Genomic DNA, 23199 nt, shown 5'->3' with positions numbered 1-23199 from the left:
GTGTGCCACTGTGCCCGGCTGGGGCTTGGTTCTTAAAGACCCACGAAAGCTCAAGTCCTCTCTCTTGCAACTCTTTTCCTTAACTCTTTCATGAAGAATGACATGTGATTCTGGGTCTCCCTGACTTTGCCCTTGCTGCTGGGAAGGCTGGCTAATTCTGTCTTGTTAAGTGTGAGATCCTAGATTTGTGAAAGTGAAATTCCAAACCTCCAGTGGTACACCTCAGGCCAAGGAAGCAAGGTGCCAGCTTACCCCACAGCATCGTCCATGCCTGTACCTTGTCTGCTTGGGCACAGGCAGATGCTGACTATGGGCAGCTCGGCTGTGGGTCTCTAAGCTTCAACATTCTTGGAAGCTCAAAGCCTTTGGTAACTTTTACTTGGCATATTCAGAATTAATTCCTATGAGTAAACCCTGCTCTCTATGAATCATAATGCAGAATAAATTCCATCAAGTCAGAAATTGCCAAGAGAATCAATATTAGACAAGTGTCCTTCTTGTGAGTGTCTTTGCATTGTCCTTTACTTATATTGCATCACTGAAGCTAGTGACCCAGTTATTATCCCCATTTTACAGATCGGGAAACTGAGGCACAAAAGAGGTTAATTTGCTCAAGCCACACAGTTAGAAAATGGTGGAGCCATCATTTGAACGCTGGCAGTCTGACTCCAGAGGGTAGGCTCTTGGCCACTGTGGTCTTCTCGTTATAACTAATTACTACCTTCACTCTACAGACGTGGACCTTGAGGCTCAGAGAAATGAAATTATTTGACCAAGCCACACAGCTAGTAAATGACAGAGCCAAAATCTGACCGTAAGTTTCTCTGGCTCCTAAGTGTTAGTAATTTTCATTGGGCAGCTACTCCTCCTGATAAAGGGCCCCATACACAGCACTCTGCATGTAACGTGAAGTATCTGGTTGCAGCCTGGAAACACTATGATGCACTTTGGTTTATTTGTCTCCCATTTGCAGACGAGTCTTAAGAGCATTAAAGTAACTTGCCAAGAGCACACAGCTCTGCTGGGCGCCTCGCTTCCCACCCTTCCCCCTTATGTTGGCCTCTGGCCTAAAAAACTCTCTTCTCCACTCTTCCCTTGCTAAGTCCTACTCATCACTCCGTTCTCAGCTTCCTTAAGGGGGACTTTCTCTGGCTTTCCAAACGAGTTTAACATCCCCTTTGTGGAGATTTGCAGAGCATCCTTTAATTTTCTTTCTTTCTTTTCAAATCTATTTGTGTGATAATTTTATAAATATCTGCCTTCCTCTAGGTTGTCCCTACTGAGGCCAGAGCCCACGTCAGTACTGTTCAGTGAGGTCTTCACCACCGTGCTTAGCATATAGCTGACACTCTAAAAAAAGTAGTTAATATCATAGATAATGTAATACATATGCATACACATACATACATGATAGATATTTGGCTTTGTCATTTACTAGCTGTGTGGCTGTACACACACGCACACGCACACACACACAGATATATCTATATATCTAACATCATTAGGTTCACCCCTTTCTTTCTCCTTATTGCATCAATCACAGATATGCCAATTAGCAGCATGATTGTTGCAACACCCCGTTACTTATTCTTGCAAATATTGCCAATCAATCATCATCCTCTCTTTTGCTGAGACCCAAAGGAGCCTCAAAATCATTCTCAAGGCATGGGTCCAGCCAGCCTATCAATTAATTGGACTTGGCCCAACAAATGAAGCTTAGACATACAAAGTGAGGAAAACTTCTCCGATATTATGTGCAACTGTATTTTCTGCGATAGAAATTACCTGTGGTCCCAGGGGTGTTGCTCAGTGGGAGTTCGTTTCTCTAGCATGAGTGAGGCCCTGAGTGAGGTTCTATCTTCAGCTTCACACACACACATACACATAAAGAAATCACTGGGGAAAAATACAGATGTTTGGTGTCCTTTTCTAGAGATTCTGAATAACTGATGATTCTAATGGACCCCAAACAATGGCTAACCAAAGGGTATCTCTTATGATCAATTCTCATCCAGATTCGGTTTTCCTTGTGTCATGCAAATTCTGTGTGTTTTCTCTAATGTGTAGTGTGTGACCATCCCACCATGCAGCCTGGGCACGGGAGGATGCAGAAATGATGGAGTGATTGGCCTCAACTGCCAGCAGCTCTCACAGCAATGATAGAGGCAGCCAGGCACAAGGAACTACTGAAAGAGATAGACTGTTGGGAGTTAAGTTGTGGCTGCATGAAAGTACAAGGGGAAGGATAGCAGAGGAGGAAATAACTTATAGCTGTGAGGAGGTTGGAGCTGGGCTAAGGAACAGGTAGCCAGAAAACCATGGTGATCCAAATCATGGAGAGTTTGAGTGCCAGACAAGCCCTGGTCTGGTTCATGGCCATGGACGTTGGCTATTAAGGGGGAAGCCTAAACATGAGTTGGAGGTAGACGGGAATTTTTTTGGGGGGAGGGTACCAGGGATTGAACTCAGGGGTGCTTGACTACTGAGCTACATCTCCAGCCCTATTTTGTATTTTATATAGAGTCAGGGTCTCACTGAGTTGCTTAGTGCCTCCCTGTTACTGAGGCTGGCTGATCCCCCTGATCCTCCTGCCTCAGCCTCCTGAACCACTAGGATTACAGGCGGAGGTGGAAGAGATTTTGATCATGTGGGACAAATACTGTCTATGACTCACAAGGGAAACCTATATTTTGTATTCCCTGTGAGCTCCTTGGAAATAACAGCCCCTATTTATTGTTTTACTAATCTGGAACTTTAAGGAGTATTATATAATGTGCCTTCCATAATATAGAAATATTACATATGCCTTCTCATTAATCTTCATAAAAATCCCACAGGGTATTCTCTTGTGTTATTTTCATTTTGTGGATGAGGATTCTAAAGTTAGAAATACATTAAACAACTCTCCCAAGGTCATCAAGCCAGGGAGTGGCAGGGGCAAGCTTCGAACAGTGAGTTTAAGGCCAGAGCACACTCTGAACTGTTGCGATCCTATCTTCACCGTGGCTCCACTGCAGTGGTTCTCAGCCAGGGGGAACATTCAGCAATTTCTAGACAGTTCTGACTGGGCGGGGGTGCTGCTAGTGGAATTTAATAGGTAGAGACCAAAGGTGCTGCTAAAAGTCCTATAGTGTATGGGACAGTATCCACCTCACCCTCTTCAGCAAGAGGGAATCACTTGGTCCCAGATGTCAATAGTGCTGAGGTTGAAGAACTGTTCTATTCCCAAGGCCTAGCTCAGTGCTTGGCACATAGTAGGCCCAAACTACATGTTTGTTAAATTAAGTAAAACTGCTGAATGTGTGCTCAATGAATATATTTATGTAAATTTAAATGCGGAGGAGTAAAGATCCTTGCAAATATACACGCTGTAATCCTGACATGTTTTTCTGATCACAGCGGTTTCACTGTGTATGTCATCTTTACTTCCTGCCAATCCTGTGGCTTTGGGGTGATGCTTCTCATTTATCCTCTTCCAAGTCTTATCTCCTGTGATTATGCTCTCTCCTGGTATGGCTCTCATCCCATGCATAGGAATTTCATGTTAAATCCTCCAGTTGCTGAGCTGACTTAGAGAAGATTTGGGGCGTTTTAGTGTTTTTCTTTCTTGTTCCTGCTCCATCCGGTTGGAATTCATTCCGTCATTCCTATACTTTCCTAGCATGATTACATGGTATGGGCTAGCCTGAGGTGGGGGTCAACATTTCCTTTGGAGGATGAGCTGCTTGCTCCCGCTCACCAAAGAAACTCCCTAAATGATCAGATCCATGTCAAAGTCACTGAATGAGGTGGTTGTGGCTGGAAGCCTCAGCTCCCATACAGAAGAATACATATTCCCAAACTTGGTTATGTGGGCTCAGAAAGTCCTAACCCCTGTTGTAAACCAAATGGACTTTGCAAATCCAACCTGATCACATTACCCAATATCAGATTTCCAGTGGACAGCTGTTGCTCAATCTTTCCTACCCCCATCCATGGTTATGCTCTTGGATTCGTTAATTAAACTATTTTTTTAAACGATACCCACTTAAGAGCTTTGCTCATTTCCCCAATTCCTAAATTCCTCATTTTTAGTCCATTTTGTCATAATTGCCTTAGGTACAGCTGCAGCTAGAGAGAGGAGACAGAAATGCCTACTTGCACGATCTGTTTTAGCAATGGAGACAGTTTTAGGAAAGATCTGGAGAGTAGGGGTATCATTTGGATCTGCCTCACGATGAGAGGTGATTTGGTTTCTCTACTGAACCCTAATGTCTGCTTACAGTGGAGGGTGCTGATCCAGCCAGATCCTCCAAAATGCACAAGAACAACCTAGAGAGAATGAGTTACCCTATGGTTTGCTCATAGCTGTGTCTTTACTTCTGTTTGACATTCTTGATCTTTTAAGCTGTGGACACTCACTGTTGAGCAACAGCTCACCTGGGACCCCTCCCACCAATTGCTCCAGATAGGACTTTATTTGATAAGTGGTGACAGTATCATGTTGGATTCATAATAGTATGGAAAACAGGAAAATAAACAAACAATAATTGAAAATTTTAGAGACAAAGCTTCCCTCTTAATAATATTGTCACTAAAGTCTGCTTTGCCCACCATATTTCTGCCAGGCTTTATGCTAAGTTTCTTCTCTTTGTTCCCAGGATACATATCAACAGATGCTTCCCAACTGACTGTAGTTCTGTTTATGATTTTTCAACCTGATAATGGTGTTAAAGTGATCATCATCCAGAAGAAATCATACTTCCAGTTGTGGATTTTGATGTCCTCTTGATGGCTAGTAATATAATGTACATTGCTCTTTATAATGTTGGGCATTATGAAAGATGGGCAGTGACCACAGGGAAGGTAAGGTATCTACCTTCTACAGTGTGCTGTGTCGCCAAGCTGTGATGTTCAGTAGATCAGCCCGTTTAGGGCTTCTTTTGCAGTTCTGGGGATTGAACTCAGGGCCTCATGCATGCCAGGCAACTGCTCTACCACGGAGCTAAGTCCTCAGCCCTATTAAATGCATTTTTGACTTAACAATATTTTTAACTTGCAATGGGTTTATTGGGATGTAACCCTTGTAAATGGAAGCATCTGTAATTTCATTTCCTGTTTCTTCTTTCCTATTTCTTTCTTGTTTTGTCCAAACAGTCTACTCTATAAAAGAATGGGTCATAGGAGTAAGCAAGCTTTAGGCAGTGTCTTTTAGCATGTTTTGAATGCTATTATTTATCTTGTGATGTAAATGACTATATACTTTTTAAAAAGTTTTAAATATATATGCAGCCTACATAATTTTTATCATTCATCAAGTGTGCTGTGCCATGAAAATGAACCTAGCAAACGATGAGCTAGTATCTTCTCAAACAAAGTGACATATTTGAGCATATAGCTAATGAAGCACCCGGTGTCCTCATTGGCACCTCCCTGTTTGTAATGTTAGCAGACCCACAAAGAAGTATCTGTTGTCATCAAATGTAATGAAAGAAAACATTTATTCAGCAGACTCTATGAGCTAGGGGCTCTGCTATGTGCTTTCTGCTTTCACATATATTTTTTTAATCCTCTCTAATAAAATATTCTAGATTCTTGGACCTCCCAGTAAAGAGAAGAATAAGATATTGCTTTTGCCTTTGAAAACTTCTGTTTCGTTGCTGGTATCATCAGCAGTTGTTATGGGAAATCTCTCCAAAAAGCCAGGCATAACAATTGGTAATGCTTCACACATAATGGGCCTGTTTGCAGATGAAGTTACAATTTGCTTCTCACATCCGCTCAGAGAAATGCAAAGCTTTGCATCATCTGCTTACTTATCTGAACTTCTGCTTCCATGTTTATTATACAAATTCTAAATTTGTAACAATATCTAAATATCTACTCTGTTCACAAAATACTATACTTCTCTAGGCTCCCATTTCAGCATCATTTTATTATTCCTTTCCTACAAGTAAGACAAATTCCATGGATTTAGCTAGCACTAATGTTCTATGGTTCTTGCTGCCTAAAAAATGTCTCCTAAATGTATTCACTTTCTCCATTTTCTCTACTAAAGTTCTAGTCTTTTTCCCAGCTTCTATTTTCTCACCACACTACTGCAATTAGCATTAGGATGTTTTGAATGCTTACTATGTGAGAGACTTGTTTGGGCTACTGATGCAAACACTTGCATTTAATTCTAATAACATCTTTGGAGATAGGAGCATTTGCATGCACGTCTTCAAAGGCAAAACTCCAATGAGGTTTTTATTTGCATTTCCCTGATAGCTATACTGAAATTTCATCTCACCCCAGTTAGAATGGCAGCCATCAAGGATATAAATAATAATAAATGCTGGCAAAGATGTGGGGAGAAAGGAACACTTATATATTGCTGTTGGGATGCAAATTAGTACAACCAATGTGGAAATCAGTATTCTACAAAGCTGCAAGTTGCAGATTTGAAATTTCTCTAAATACTAGGAATGGAAATCCTACTATCCCACTCCTTGGTATTTATCCAAAAGAACTGAAATTAGAATACTATAGTGACATAGGCATATGAATGTTTATAACAGCACAGTTCAGAAAATCCAAATTATAGAACCAACCTAGGTGCCTGTTCAATAGATGAATGGATAATGAAAATGTCACACACACACACACACACACACACACATACACACACAGGAGTTCTATTCAGCTTATATAGAAGAATGAATCTGTCATTTGTTGGCAAATGAGTGGAGATGGAGAATGTCTGCTAAGTGAAATAAACCAGACTCAGAAAGTCAAGGGTCAAATATTTTCTCTCATATGTAGAAACTAAAGAGAAAAAGGGAATAAAAATGTGGGAAATCCCACCAAAATAGAAGAGAGATCAGGAGAGATAGGAGACCAAGGGGGAAGGAGGAAGGGCAGGGAAGGGGAAGAACTGGGGAATAAAGTTGACCACCACCATATGCATGTATGATCACAATGGATTCCACTTTACATAGAATTATAATGCACCAATGGAAAAAACATGTAAATAAACAGAAAGAAGATCAGAAAAGTAGAGGAAGGGGAACAGGAAAGGAAGGAGGGGAGTGAAAGGGGAAGTACTTGGGAATAACTTGAAGCAAATTATGCTATGTGCAAATGTGGATAAGTTACCTGAACCCCCCACTATTTTATATAAATATCATGTACTAATGAAAATATTAAAAAGAACTGAGGCACCAAAAAGTTAATTTTTTTTCTTTTTGCTCCCAACTTCTAAGTATCAGAGGTGGGAATCTGACCCAGGCAGTCCGACCCTTGAACTCATGCTTGGTACCACCACCCATTTTAATCCCTTCAACATTCCTGCAGGAGTCTTCCAAATGGTTTCCCTGCATTTATGCCCTTTGACATCTTCCCCTCTATGTGCTTCCTGCACTCAGAGAGTAGATTTTGGGTGCTCTTACAAGAGCAATAACAACCACCTCTAAAGATAACTATGAAAGGAGATGAAGAGGATAATTTGCTTGTCTGTAGCCATAATTGAAATATGAGTATTAATATCCAAACAACGTGTCACAACAAAAACAACAAAAAAAACTTTTGTACAACAAAAGTTTTTATCCTGATCATATCATTGTCTTGCTTCAAACTTCCAGTGTATTTACTTTGCTTTAAGTATGAATTCCAGATTCCTTATGTTATTATTAAATACAAATTCCCTGTGGCTTGATCCCCGTCCCTCAACCTCTGTTTGCTGTGGTCACTCTTTTCCTGTGCTGTGTCTGATACGTGGAGAACCATGTCATGCTCTGCCTCCCACAAGGATCCAAGCAAAAGCAGGTTTTCCACCTGGATGATTCAGATCACTCTCCTTGTGTTCTGAGTTTCAGTCTGTACTGTGAATGACTCTCCTCCAATCTTGGATAGCAATGACTCTTCTCTGTTTATTTCGTTCATACCTCCTTAGCTCTTCCTTTCCATCTCTGTGGCTTCTTTTCCCATGTACCCCAGGGACCCACTAACCCCTTCTCAACTCATAAACTCTTCTGGGGTTCACTCAGCTGATGGCTTAAACTAATATTGCTCTGGATTGCTGCCAAATCTCATTCTCAAACTCCAACCTGACCTTCAGATTCTTGTATCCAGCTCACCTCTAGAAGTCTCTTCTGGAAATGTGCCCAGGGACTTGGTGGTCAATATGTCCCAAGCTTTGTCTATTATCTTCTCTTGCAAACTGCCAGCCGTTCTTGTATTTCTATAGTTCTTGTATTTCTACAGTAAGGGGCTTTTCCATCCACCCAGCTCTTCATACCAGAAATCTCAGGATTGTCTTTAACTCTTCCCTTTTATGTACCAGGTCTTTGGGGCCTGTTGAATCAACCTTTAAAGTGTCTGTTGAGTAAACTTTGTCTTCTCCTTTCCTGTTATCTTTGATCTGGTTCACACATCTATCGTCTCTCATCTGATATATTGCAAAAATCGCCCAAATGGCTTGCCTTCTATTTCATTCTCTGCAGTCTCTATAACAAGAGAAATCAAATCAAAGGGCTTAATTTAGCTTGATCTCTATATCTGCAAGGCAGCAGCGCCCCACTGAATTGGAAGTGATATTAATAATCAGTGACTCAGTGCAAGTTGTCCTGACCTGGTCTGGGTTGCTTCACAGAGCCCTGTCATTTCTACGTTGAGAATACAACAGTAGGAAAAGCAGCAGTCCCAGTAGCTGCTACCACCACTTTCCTTGAGCTCATATTTTGGACTAACAATATCTAGAATTTATGGCATTCTCTACATTGGGCGCAATTCAGGCTTTTCAAACACACTATTTAATCTATATCTTCTTGTGGAAGTGACCTTTGAGGTACTGGTGGACCTTGCCTTTGAGAACCTGCTCCCTCTGTGTGTAGCGTGGGGACAGCGTGAACCTGGACAAATCGGGTGTCCTTCCTTCACTGGTGGCGGTGGGGGGTGGGGGATGAACCCTTGCAAGTCCTGGTAGACTTTCCAATGGGACTTTAAATCATGAATTTGACATAAGAATAGAACAAAACATTAGGATTTCTCTAACTTCTGTGGTGGCACCAAATGAGATGGTTTAGTAGTTTCTTCACCCAGACCCTCAATGCTGTGCTGACCCCAGTCCAGATGCATGTTCTGCTACCTAGTCTGGATCTCAGCCTCCAGCATTCTGTCTATTCTGTGAGCTGCTAGAATATCTTGCCAATAATTCTTCTTCTTTTCCCCTCTCTCCCTCTTCTTCCTCCTATTCTTCCTTCTCTTCTTCTCCTCCGTTGGCTTACATTAACCAAAGTCAATTTCAGTTTTCTGTAACTGTAGAACCCTAACCAAGGCAGAAATCAATGCACAAAAACTTTTGCTTTAGAGTTGGAGAAACAGATGTTTTTCAGTGACTTACTCCAGATTATACGTGAGCTAATGTCAGCATCTGGACTAAAATAATATTTTATGAACTCTAGTCCAGTGGTCTTTGTAGAATAGTGGCTCAAGAAGCATCTCCAGGCCTGGAATGCTCTGGTTTTAACATTTCCTCCCACCCCTATTTTTTCCGTGTGATTTTTGGCAAGTCACTTAATCTCTTTCTGCCTCAGTTTTCTCACTTGTAAAATGGGGATAATAATAACTTACACTGTAGCATTGTTGTTTAGGTGAACTTTCTTAATATTGCATTGGAAGAATGCATTTACAATACTTGGCATATAGTAAGAAAGAAAGAAATGTTAGTAACTGCTGCTGTGATTATTTCTACTGGATCCACTGACCATTTATGAATATTATTGCTGTTTTAAATAGTTTGGAGTTTCCAACGCTGGTAAAGAAATACTTTAATTGCATTATTTGTGTTCTTTCTTAGTCTAGGAAGTCTAATTCAGATACCAAACGTCTCTTTAGCAGTTCACTAGGAAGGGTGGAAGGGTGCTTGCGGCTTGGTAGTTGACAGTTTATTCGCTCTCTCTTTACTCTGGAAAAGAAAATCATTAAAAAGACTTATTTTCTTCTTTTTTCTGACCAATGTAAAGGACATCAAAGTATAACCGAGTGTTTGACGAGAGGACCAGTTGCTTCCACTCAGGGGCACCTTATGAATCGCTCATTTTTGACAGGGGGTACAATTCATTACGTTTTGTTTATGCAGCACCTCCCGAGGCTCCATTGCTAAGTGGTTCACAAAAGCCCTGTTCTCACTTGAACACGCTTGTCCTTCAGCATTCCCAGGGCTTGAAGATCGTGTGTGCAAATAAAATAAACTCACCCTGAAGGCCAGTAATTTAGATTAATAAAGAGCTATGTTTATACAATTCTGTTAACAAAATTCTATGTGGAAAGTTAAATCCAATTTTCTCAGGCTGCACAACCACTTCTAAACAAAACTTCATGAAGAATATCTGGTTTGCGGGTACACAAAAGAAGGAGAAAGTCTTTTCACAGTCTTAGACCCCTGAGAATCTAATTTTGTGAACTTAGTTTCTCAGGAGACCATTCAGGGATTGAAGCAGCTTGAAGATGGATGATTCTGTGTTTGTAGGAATTAACTCAGGCCTGCCCATCTGTCCGTCTGTCCGTCCATCCACCCATCCACCCCTCCATCCATCCATCCATCCTCCCATCTTTCACGTACTTATGTTTGAAAATGTCTCTCAGGAACACAGCAGCACAAGCATTCCAGATCTTTTATTTCTGTCTGGTTTTAGCAGTTGGAGAATCAGGCAGAAAGAAACACATGAGGCAGAGAGATACCTGGGTCATATAATACCGAGGAGCTTCCATATCTATACTTCTGACAAGCATGTGAGATGAGTAGGACTTAGTTTTATCCTCTTTCTTCCTTAAAGAATAGAAGTTCAGAGCCTTCATCATAACTTTGAGCAGTTTTAAGACTTGCCCAAAGGAAAGGATGCTCTTGTTCACTGGGTACCTATTATGTACCAGTCATGATGCAAAAGGTTTCCATGTTCACAAGCCTATTGCATTGTCCAGAAAACACTGAAATTTGTGTGTGTGTGTGTGTGTGTGTGTGCATGTGTGTCCAACCCCTTTCCCTCTGGGACATCCTGCCTTTCTTCCAAGTTTCAATGAGAAGAGAAAGAAAGGAAAACCACAGCACCAACACAAAGAGCTGAGGAAAGGTTAGGTGGAGAAGGGCCTTGGGAGCATGTGGTGGCATGAAGACAGGCTTCCCCCAGGGCTGGGAGCCCCGGGCATGCATCCTTTCCCAGCCCTCCTTACCCACTGGCATTTCCTCAACAGTGGTGGGTCAGCCCTCCCTTTCTCATTTACTCCAGACTCAACAATGGTGGGGCTTTGTGCTAGTGGTCTTCGCAAACTCTTCCTGCAAACCTGGTTCCCTCTCTTTTGGCTCCTCTACTGGCTCTGATTATTTTCATTTCTTTCTGGATGCTTGCCTCACTTGAATTCAGTTAGCCTCTCTAGATAGGAGATTCCAGATCTGAACTTCCAGCTTACTTCTGTCCCGTGAACACCATGCATCCCACACACAGAGGTGCCCTAATGGCCTCTGGATCTCTACTGAAGTGCCTTCTCTGGCACTCTATTTCAGATAACAGCAAACTCTGCACTTAGTGTCTTATTACAGTCAAAATTTATTCATTGGCTGAAGTAGCTATTGATTGACTTATTCCACAGTCCTTTTTAAATTTTTTATTTTGAGCATCTAATTGGGTATCTGATAGCTGGTGTACAAGACAGAAAATAACATCCAAATCCTCATGAAGCTTCCAGTCCATGATGGTGTATGTGTGTATGAGTGTATGAGTGTGTGTGTGAGTGTGTGTGTGTCTGTGTGTGTAGATGGCACAAAGCAGTAAAGACATGCTTTAGTACTGTGTCATTGGTGCTATGATAAAGGTGAAACTGGGGTACACAAAAGAGCTGTGGAGCTCAGACAGGAGGTGGGGTGGTGGGTGATAGGGATGCTTCTTAGGGTAGATAAGTATGTCCTTGTCCTTTCTTCCACATGACCTTGAAGTGCTGTCTCTGTTGGACCCTTCCGCAGGCTGAGGGCTCTTCCCATCATTCTCTCCCTACACAAATCCTGCTCTCTCCGGGCCCCCGGCTCTCCACTGCAGTACTACTTCCTTGAAGCTGTTCCCAGAGCCTGCAGCAGAATCAGCCCAACCTCTCTTGGCATAGTGTTTATTTTTCCTTTGTGACTCTGCTTCCTTCTGCCTGTTGAGTAGTGTATTTTCTACACATTTGTCACCTCCTTTAGAGAGGGAGTCCTGAGGCTCTTTCTTATTTGTCTTCTTGGCTCCAGCACATGGGCCTCCATGCTCTGCCATGGTTGACAAATTTATCATTGTGTGTTTTCTTGAGGGGTGAGGGGTGGACAGAGATTCAATAGCACTCTTTCTCACTTGGTCACCTGTAAGATGTTATTTCCTAGAAATTAGTAATAGGGTGGACATACTGGTGCTGTCTGGAATAGACAGAAGATTTATTATGGGACCCAAAGTGCTTGAGCTACTGGCCACCATACAGCAACCTGTAATCTGTGACTGGTACACAGCAGGTGCTCTATAGATGTTGCTTATATAAATTAATGTGTTTAGAGGAGAAAGTAGGGATGAGAAGGAAACTCTCACTTAGGAATTGTCACTGCTGCCAGAATAGAGCCTCTGGCCCCTTACCAACTACTACCACCACCAGTATTGCCTCAATTTTAGGTGCGCTTTAAAAATGCTTCATATTTATACCATTTCTCTGGAAGTAAGGGAGTGCTAGAAATACAGGCAACACCTTTTAAGGGCTTGTACCTATGCTAGGTACTCTCTAAATGCTCTTACATAATGCCTCTTGATCTTCCTACAGATTGTAGGAGGTGGGGTTATTTATCCTTGCTTTAGAGATAAAGATATTAAAGTGCACAGAAGTTACTGGAGCCACGCAGGTAACATGCATCAGAGCTGGAGTTTGAGCTATGGATTTTCTTACCCCAGTGCTCATCCTATCAAATTTCCAGTTTACTAAAAGCTGAAGAATGTACTTGGCTAAAACTTCAGCCATCCTTTCATTATGAGGCTATTTCACTCTCCATCTTCTCAAACCCTTTAATTGTCATGTTGAAGGAAATCTCAAGCCTGTTAGACATGAATGTTCTGTTTCTAAATTTTCCATATTTTAAGACACAAGTTTCCCAAGGAACGAGATAGACTTTTCAGCTCTCTGTGGGGACTGCGTGTTGGCCTGCATGGCGCTGATTCGTTAGGACCCATGGGGTGTCCGTTCTCCCCACAGGCTGTGTCTGTGGCCACCATCAATAAAGCCCTTTAAGCAAATCTGTACATTTGGGGGCCGGCTGGCGAGGCACGTGCCATGAAGCACCCCCTTCCCAATAATCAAACTCTTGTAAGCTGCATTGAATGAGATTCTTTCTCCGGGGACCAGTATATGTTTGTTTGTTGGCATGTCCTAATGACTTAAAGAAAAATGCCGGAAACCGGTCCCGCGCTCTTCCCTGAAAGGAACATTGGCCCTTTGTTCCAGCAATGCATTTGCAGAACGTCTTCTGAGTAAGTCCTTGGAATTCCTCATGGTTTATATGTCTTTGTAAGCTCCTGGCATTGAAGAAGCAAGGTTTTTCTTTTGCTTTTTTCTCCCCAATGAATCCGACATTGTATTGAACACACTCTCACTCAATTTCAATAAAATCAACAACTCACAAAGCCAACTTGGGTGGAAAAAAGCAGGAACATGAATAAAATTTGATATGTTGTCGACTGTTTGGCTTTAAAAGGTTAAGAATGTGGATAACGAGACTGGAGCCCCATTGTCACAGTTATTTTCTTACATTCTCTTTGTTCCGGAATAGAACCACATTTGTTATAATAACTACAATGCTGCTCAGATATACAGAGTTTAAAAATATTTTCCATGGCACCTACCCACAGTCTGCACTTGGTTTTTTTCCATAGGCCCATGGACCGACTTTGAAAGAGGCAACAAGGGATAGTTGGGGCAGGTAGGGATTTATGGTAAATGGACCCAGATTACAAACCTGACGTCCTTGACTTCTACCTTTGGGACGTAGGGAAAGTGTTCTTCATCTCGCTGAGCCTCCCTTTCCTCTATGGAGAAAATGGAGACATCCAGGTCATTTATCCTACGTGATTGTGGTGGGGATTAAATAATATGGGTTGCCCAATAGGATCACCCCTCCGTGTTTAACAGATATGGGCTTTGTCTTCCTTGAGAGGTGAGCACCCAGAGTGGCCAACAACAGACAACTTGTGTTAAGGCTGCTGTGACAAAGTGCCACAGACTGAGTGGCTTAAATAGCCACCCTTATTTCCTCATCCTTCCCGAGGATGGAAGTCTAAGATCAAGGCCTCTGCAGGGCTGCTTTCTCTAAGTTGCCTCTCTGTGACTTGCAGGTGGCCGTCTTCTCGCTGTGTCCTCACCTGGTCTTCCCTGCGTGTGTCTGTGTCGTCACTGCCTTGTACAGTGACACTGGTTGTACTTGTACTGGATTAAGGCCCATCCTAAGGCCTCATTGTAACCTAATGACCTCTTCAGAGGCTCTAAATAAGGTCAGATTCTGAGGGATGGGGAAAAGACCTGAACATATACATGGTGTGGGGGGGACCTCAGTCCCTAACAGATGAGACCTGCTTGACATGAGTGAAAATGGGGGAGAGTCTTTCTGCCCATAAACGTCCGTTCATTTTCTCTCTTCCTTCTCCGAATTCTCTGAGTGAGCAGCATGCAAGTGGTTCTGGCTGTTCTCCTCCAGTGTCCCTTGGGTCTGAGCATCTTAAGTCTCATTGCCCCAAATCACATTGGACATTCTCTGAGGCCAGAATGCTTTGGTCACACTGTAGCTCTGAGCTTGTGTTTCACCAGGATGGGTGCACAGACAACGCTCCCGAGTTGGTTCATTTTGCTCACCAGAGTATCCTGGGCTGTGCAGCATGGTATTCCTGGAATAGAGCTAGACTCTCAGGAAATGCCCCTGCATTCTTTCAGCAAACAGTATTGAGCATGAGTAATGTAGTCTTTGCCCTGGAGGTGCTCAGAGTCTACGGGAGAAGACAAACTAAGTCACAGGATCTCTGATTAATGGACAATTTCATTGAAATGTGGCAGAGGCAGTGTGGAGGGCTACAGAAGCACAGATGGGAGGGAGCTGGAGCTTGGGAGAAGAGGCAGGAGGTCCAGAAAGGCTGGACTCCTAGGGTCTGTCCCACAGAGGCTGCAGAGAGCTTGTTGTACAGACAGAAGCTCAGGTTTGACTCTATCAGAATCTCTTGTTTCTGGGGAATTTAAAGTGTCCATGAGGGCATAGAATATAAATGCGCACAATAGGTGCATGTAAGGAAAACCATAGAGATCTCCGTCTATATTTTATTTTCTTACTTTTTTTTTTTTGTGGAACAGGGGATCAAGCTCAGGACCTTATGCATATGAGGCAAGTGCTTTATCACTGAGCCATCTCCCCAGCCCCTTTGCCACACTTTTCTTGGAGCAATGTCATGACAGAGATGGATGACAACAAAATGTAACAGTTCCTCCTTCTCCATTCTGCAGTTATTGTCAGAGGTGGCTCTCTAATGGAAATGTATAGTCCCCTGTCCACCGTGCATCCAGAGGGCCATGACTAGTTCTTACCAGGGAAGTGTTCGAGAAGCGATCTATGTCTCCTCTGGGCCAGGCTTTTAGGAGACAGATGGGGTTGTTATGTTCTCCTTTCCCTGTTCTCTGGCCGAAGCCCTAAAGGATGGCAAAACTACAAGAGGGAAGGAGCTTGGGTCCTGGAATTGCCAGGTGGAGAAAAGCCACCACCATCACCTGCTGTAAGACCATGAAATAAACGTTTATTGCATTCAGCCATGGCTATTTGGGAGTCTGCTAGTCATAGCAGCTTGTGTTTCCTAGTACATATGGAAAAATATTTGCTACAGGGACAACAACGATGTGATCACAGTAACACATGGAACAGATCCTGAGCCTCAGTGTTGATGAGGCAACAGGGAGACGTGGAGACTGCAGAGAACTGGAGGATGTCTGCTGTGGATGAGCAGGAAGGCTCTCGAGGCCTCCACTTGATCACTGCCTTGTATGTAGGCTCAGTGTGGTCAGACTTCCAATTTTAAAATCCTGCATCAGTTTTTTTAAAAAACAATCTGCCCAATAAAACACATTGATGGGGCCAGTCTCAGGTTGACAGCCAAACTGCACACTCTGCACTAACCAATGGACAGCAACTAGGCCATCTCTTGCCTCCCTGCTGCTACCACCTATCATTTTGCACTTGGAGCCACAAGGGTTTCTGCAATGAGGTGCTGCTCTAAGAAGCACCGGTGAGGATTTGCTGTAGGATTGATGGAAGTGGAAGAGGGCTGCTTCATGCCGCCAGGGCTATTGGTAAGATTGCTGCTCCTCCTCTCTGCCAAGATTGTTGCAGCCCCACTGTTAGGCACTGTGCTATTTCCCCGGCCATTGTTTTCTTCCATTTAATCCTTCTGACACCCTGTGAGGTATTGTCTGCATCCCTGTTGTGCCAGGGCAAAACAGTGCAGAGAGGTGGCTTACTGAAAGTCACTTGCACCTGGTCACTTGAGCATGGGGAGATTCCCAGGTCCCCTTATGGGGAACGAAGGCCAGGCTGAGCTCTTTGGAGCAGAATGGCATGGTGTGAAAGGTCAGAATCTGGTCACCTCCACCTGGCAACCTGGCAACAAACTCCATTTTTATTTGATGGAAGTTTCTGATGTGGAGTTTGGAAAGAAGGGATTTGGGGGAGGAAAAGGAAAGTCAGCCACTTCTTCCTTCTCACCCAGATGAAAGGACATGGCACCCAGCACGTGGGCTGGTGGGAACGCTCCTTCTCTGTGGCTTGGTCGAGGGTGGGTGTCTTTTAGGGGACTCTGAACATCTCTGAAGCTGTCAGTACCCTTGCATAGATATCTGGAACGTTTTAGCCATCTGGCCATGTGCAAGCCACTTGGCCATTTTGAGACTCAGTTTCCTCAACTGTATAAAGAATAGTCTAGAACAATACTCATGGTGGAGCGCAACCTCAGGGCTCCAGGAGCTGATGAATGGCAGGGCCGGTGCTAGGCACCGAGTAGGTCCAACATAAATGTTAATCTAACGAGCCAGCAGTTCTGAAAGCATTTTGTGAGGGGACGTGAATGAGGGGTACACACACGAGGGAGGATAATTCTCCATGGACTGGGGCCTCGGCCAGCTCGCCATGAATCCGTCCCCAGACGACCAGGCCTGGGCTGTGGATGCACTTCTGCATGCCCAGAGGCCGGCTTTGCAGAAAAGAAGCGAACAACACCATCTATTCACGGGACCGCCAGCCCGGCCTGCCAGAGCCCACGGGGTTTGGATTCAGAGAGCGATTGAAGGGAAGCCACAAAGACACGTCCCCCCTGCGGCCTGGAGTGAAGACAGAGTGGGGCCGGCACAAGAAGAGGGTTGTCTCGCATCAGCCGGCAGCCGGCAAGCTCTGTCAAAGCAGCTGAAGGAGAGAAGTCGTCCAAACGCCCAGGAAAAACAAGGGCCTTGGCGTGGGCAGGAGATAGAAGATAAGGAGGCCGAGAGGCACAGTGGGCCCTTCACTGGGCCCTGGCAGCCACGCTCCTGCCATTGTCCCCACCCGCGGGCTGGGAGGATAGGGCCTTTCTTTTTTTTCTCTCCTTAAAGAAAGAATTTATGTCCGAGGAAAGGGAGTGTGTGTTGTATGAACGGAGGCTGCCAAGGGAAAATCTTTGGTGTTAAAATAGTGAGGCCAGAATTCAAACTGGCCCTTTGTCCCAGTGATGGAGAAGATGGGAGGGGCCCTCCCGCTTCCCCTCCGGCTTCAGACACCCCTTCTCCTCCTTGCCGAGCCCCGAGGTTCTTGCTGCTGCTTTTGCTGTTCCAGCGTGGAGGTCAAGGTGGCTGTCCCTGAGTCAGGTCCCCTGGCATTTCTCTAGGCACCCCCTCACTCTTGTTATTGCTGCCCACTTCATGCCTCCCTGGAGAGAGTGACCTGTTCCTGTCCTCTCCGGGCGTACTCCATGGGTACCTCAAATTCAACCTATGCAAAATGGTCTTGGTGTTTGTAGCCCCCCATTGCCTGCATCAGAAGCCTCTCCTGTTTCCACTGGGGAGAGGGTCGGAGAGGACAGGCTTGTTGGTAAAGGGTGGGCTGAGGGGGTCTCTCTTAAGTCTATGCCCAGGACCCTATAGGGTGCTCACTGCCCTGCAATTGTTCATATCAAAGGACTGGGGAGGGGTGACTGAGGAGGATGGCAGAGAAAGAGAGGAATGGCTGCTTCTCCAAAATTCACTGGAAATGCTGACCCTATCCCATCATGGACCCTCCTGTTTTTTTTTAAGGCTGACGATATTGATGTGAATGGAGTCTGTGCAGAGGGGGTAATGCAGACTAACTGAGCATGATGTTTTAGCAAGCGTTTAAAACTAGCTTCTCTCTCTCCCTCCCTCCCTCCCTCCCTCCCTCCCTTCTTCCTTCCTTCCTCCCTCCCTCCCTCCCTCCCTCCCTCTCTGCCTTCCTTCCTTCCTTCCTTCTTCCCTTCCTTCCTCCCTCTCTCCCTCTCTCCCTGCTCTCTTTCTTCCTTTCTTTTGTCTGAGATGGGGGTTTTATTAGTTGGCTGGCCTGGCCTCTAATTCCTGGGCTCAGGACATCCTCCTGCCTCAGCCTCCTGAGTAGCTGGGACTACAGGTGTACCCAGCACAGCTGGCATCTAACTGAAGGCATTCTATGTGTTTATCACCATCAACTGGGGGAGGACCTGCAGACAGGTAAGCAAGACCTTAGCCCCAGTAGAGGCCATCTGAATTTGTAAGTGTTCTTCTTCCTGTCCACAGAGGGCCACAGTGCTCAGAGTGTGTTTTGGGAGCAGAGGTGGCTGAGCAGGGGTTCTTCTAACTTAGTTTTTAAATCCCTTAATTTTTTTAAAATCCCTTAATTTTTTTTTTCCTAAACAAGGGCCAAATCAACACTGTAATCTTAGGATACAACATTTACAGTATCTTCTTTGACTTCCATGGGCAGAGAGGTGAGGAAGGGCAGTCCAGGTCAAGGATCTACCTGTGTAGGGAGGAGAATTCTGCAGGGGTGGTCAGGAGGCACCATGTCGCTCTGTGTGGTAAGAGCCTGGTGTAGGTGGTAAGAGGACCTCAAAAGAGAGCTCTTTCCCCTTCTTTTCTTTTCCCCAAACCCTACCTGACACTTCCCTGTCAGTGTGACTTGTCATCAGCCTACCATCTCTTTGGTATGCAGACTGTAGTTAAGGCTTTTATTTTTCAAACTAGTTATTTAAATTATAGCATCATTGAATATATTTGGCCAAAAAAAGAAAATTAACCAGTGCAAAACCTGTTATAATTTTTCCCAGAATGAAGTGCTGTAGCATTTCCTAGATATCTTTGAGGCAGTTTTATGTATGTATTAACGTGCATATATTTTTTTCTTCTTTTCAAATAAATCATACAATAAATACTCCTCTGTCCCTTGTGCTTCATTTAATAAAGTGACAGAAAGCTCTTTATTATCAGCACATAGAAATCTACCTCATTCTATTAAATAGCTGCGTAGCTTTCTGTAATATATTTAGTTAATCTTCTTTTGTTTTCAGTGATAGTCCGTTAAAATTTGCATCAGTGAATATCATTATGCATATTTCTTTGCAAATGTATCTGTATAGAATATTTCAGGGAGTGGTATTTCTTGGCTAAATTGGTTTTGCATTGCCATATTTGAGAGATATTGCCAAATTGTTTTCCAGGGAAGGAGCCTCTCACAGTGAATAGTTGTTTTCCCAAACTCTCATCAATATTATCTAACTTTTTTTATGTTTTTTTTTTTTTTTTTTTTTTTGTGCTGAGGGATCAAACCCAGGGCTTTATGCTTGCTAAGTATGTGCTTTACCACTGAGCAACACTCTCAACCCAGTTGAGAGTGTTAAATTTTTGGCTGATATGATCAGTGAAATCTGGCATTATATTGTTTTAATGTATATTTCTTAAAATGTGAAATTTTGTATCTGGTTTTGATATTGACATTTGACCAAATATCAATATTTGACCATATGTTTCTGACAGGTAAGTGCCCAATGGTCCTTGCTTCCTGATCTTCCTGATATTCACCATCTTGTGTAATTTTCTCCTCTTGAGTGTAGGATGGACTTAGTGACTTGATTGCAAGGAATTTAGCAGCACAAAAGTGATTTGTGATTTGCTCTCATTGCTGATGTTGGGTTATAAAAAGACTGTGGCTTTTATCTTGGATGCTCATTCGGACTCGCTGTCATACCCTCTAGCTCCTTCTCTATCAAAACCTAGCTGCCATGTACAGAAGTCCAGGCTATCCTGGAAGACAGGCCATGTGTAGAGGGTGGCCCTGGGAAATAAGACTCTCCAGGTACTCAGGTGGCCGAGCTAACTCCCAGCACAAGTGCCTGCCATGTGAGTGAGCCTTGGAAGAGGATCTCCAGCCCCAGTCAAGTCTTCTGAGGACTGCAGCCCCACTGGCAGTTTGACTACAAAGACTAGAAAGATTTTAAACAGAAGGATTAGGTTCTTTTGCTTATATTTGTAATTATAATCTCTTTGATGTGTAATATAGTTTTGGGGAATCCAGAAAAGTACTGGGAAATACAACCAATCTGTATTCAACCTGATTCTGCAATTGGCTATATGGCCAAGTTAATGAACCTCCCTGAATCTCATGTTCCTCAAAATGTTGTTGTTGTGGGGATTAATAAGCAAATGCTTAACACATTTCATATGTACCCATTAAAAGACAGATCAAATGCATCTTGCAAGGGTGAAGACTACCTTCTTAAAGTTAACAATACTCTCAGATACAACAGGTCAGATTTTGGATCAAGGCGGAAATGAAAATCTTATTTTAAATCAAGGAGTGCTCACTTCTTAAGAAACAAAACCTATTTTGAGTCCGGCGCTGCACTGTACATTTTTATATTCAACATTTTATCTAATCCTCACCATAACTTTTCCAAATGAGTTTCACTATCTTCATTGGACAGAGGAGGAAACCGAGTCTCAAAGAGACTAATTAACTTGCCCAGGGCCCAGAACACTGCCAGGGTTTGAGCCTCATTCTGTTTAACTCCAAGCCCTACGTTCTTTCCCCTGCCCTAGGTTGCTTCATCCAACGGAGACAAATTCCATAAGTGCAACATATTTACTTATTATTTATAAGGCTCTATCCTTAATTCAATATTTACACTCCAGGCCTTGGTTTTCAGTGTCCCACAGTCCCCCTTGTAGCCCAGAATCCCACTTTATTCTTCAGGTTGAGGTTGAGTGGGTGAGGCAGAAGTTAGAATGATTTAACTCCTCGTTCACAGGACTCTAGAACAGCCATTTAGACATTTCTTCCCATTCCTTCCCCTGAACACTTTGAAAAATAAAGAACTGCAACCTGATCCTGCCTCTTCCTCTTTGATTCTTATTGCATTCTTTTTGGATTAAGGGTGTCAAGTTTCCTGGGGAGGAATAAATATGGCCATCTCAGCCAGCAGCCTGTGAGCCCTGTCATGAACTCCTCAATGGGAGTTTTTATGGGGTGTCTTTTCACCTCATTGAACTTTTTATTTCACTAAGATTCTTTCATCTACACAAGCAGGTGAAGAAAATGGGAAAATGGTGGCAGCGGAAAAAATAAAAAAGCTTTAGGAGCTTGAGAAGAATGAGAAAACCAGAAGAATCTGTCCCAGGTTTGTTTGTTAAAAGCTCTAACAAAGCATCATACCAGTAACAAAAGAGCAAAACAATTTTCTCCTTGATTAGCGCGGTGGGATATGAAACAGACCATTTATTCAGAGACCTGGTCAATTTATTTAGCCATTCATTTTATTCATTCATTCACTTAATTGTTTAGCACCCATATTAGAAGTCCTGTCTTCACAGTGTGGAGGACCTCCATCTGACAGGTCAGTCCACAGGAGTTGTACAAAAAGAGATTCATTTAACAAACATATACACAAAGACAAGGTTATTTAAGCATTTAAAACTTACATCTGTATCTCCATTTTTCTACCCTGTGATTCAAGGCCAAGTTATTTGAGTAGTGGTTTTCTAGCAAATCAATAGAACAACACCCGTATCCATAATGCCCCATTCACCTTCCTCGTTCTAGTTTCTTTAAAGTGGATCAGGAAGGAGATATTTTCAAAACAATTTGATTTCAGACTTCTAACTTTTAACATTCCTTTTCTCTGATATTTTATGACTGTTTGCCCACAATTAATTCAAGGAAGAATTTTTATGACCAGTGTGTCTTTACGAAGTATGAACAAGGGATTGCATTTTTCATTTTACTCAATCCCATCTTTTAAAAATTGAAGTAGTCAGTAGCATGGCTAATGGCAGCTGTACTTCACAGCAAAGGTCTAACCTGGCAGAGAGGAGGCTCCAAGGTGGATGGGGCTCATCAGCCTAAACTCAGTGAGAGGCTTCAGTTTTCAAGGGATTGCTGAGGGCATAGAAAGATTGAAACAGAGTGGGATATAGATGGAGTCCAACCTCATGAAGCTTATGATCGGGACAGGTTTTATGCTAAAAGGGCTAAGTGGATATTAAGAAAATCAGATTGAGCAAATAAAAACTAGCTATTTAGATGAATAGTCATTGCAACTCTGGTGGCACACAACCCCAAATGCAACTATGAAGACTAATCAAGAAAATGCTAGCCTTCATCCATGCAGTCGAATAATATAAACAATGCAAAAGTGATTTAACAGAAAGGTACTTATTATATTTAGTGGAAAATGCACTATAAAATGGTTAAGAAAAATTTTAATGAAAATATGCATAGAGAAAGATGTCACACATATATGTATGCATGTGTAAAATACAAATAAGTGGTTAATTCCGAATTGAAGGTGATTGTTTCATTTTCCTGCCTTTTTTTTTCTTTTGGCCTTACCTATATTCATTTTCCTGAAATGAATATGTGTGGCTTTTGTAAGACCAATTAAAAACAATAAAAATACATGACTTCTTAGTGCTTTAAGGGTTAAGATAGGCAGCAGGATCAACTGTAGTTTGGAGAGAAGGGGTCCCGGTGGGGGAAGGCTGGGGCAGGCAGGCAAGCGTTCTCCCTGGAGAGCAGCCTGGTGAGGAAGGAGAGCTCTGGGGCAGAAGCGAGCAGACACTTCCTGAGCTCTTGCTCCTGGAGTGTTGATATGTATTAGCTCCTTTCTCCTCCCCATGACTAGATAAGGTAGGGGCTGC

The sequence above is a fragment of the Marmota monax genome, unplaced genomic scaffold, assembly GCF_021218885.2.
Source record: "Marmota monax isolate L192 unplaced genomic scaffold, Marmota_monax_Labrador192_F-V1.1 WCK01_AAM20220418_F8-fsc00003, whole genome shotgun sequence".
NCBI lineage: Eukaryota > Metazoa > Chordata > Mammalia > Rodentia > Sciuridae > Marmota > Marmota monax.
This window is presented reverse-complemented; position numbering follows the sequence as displayed.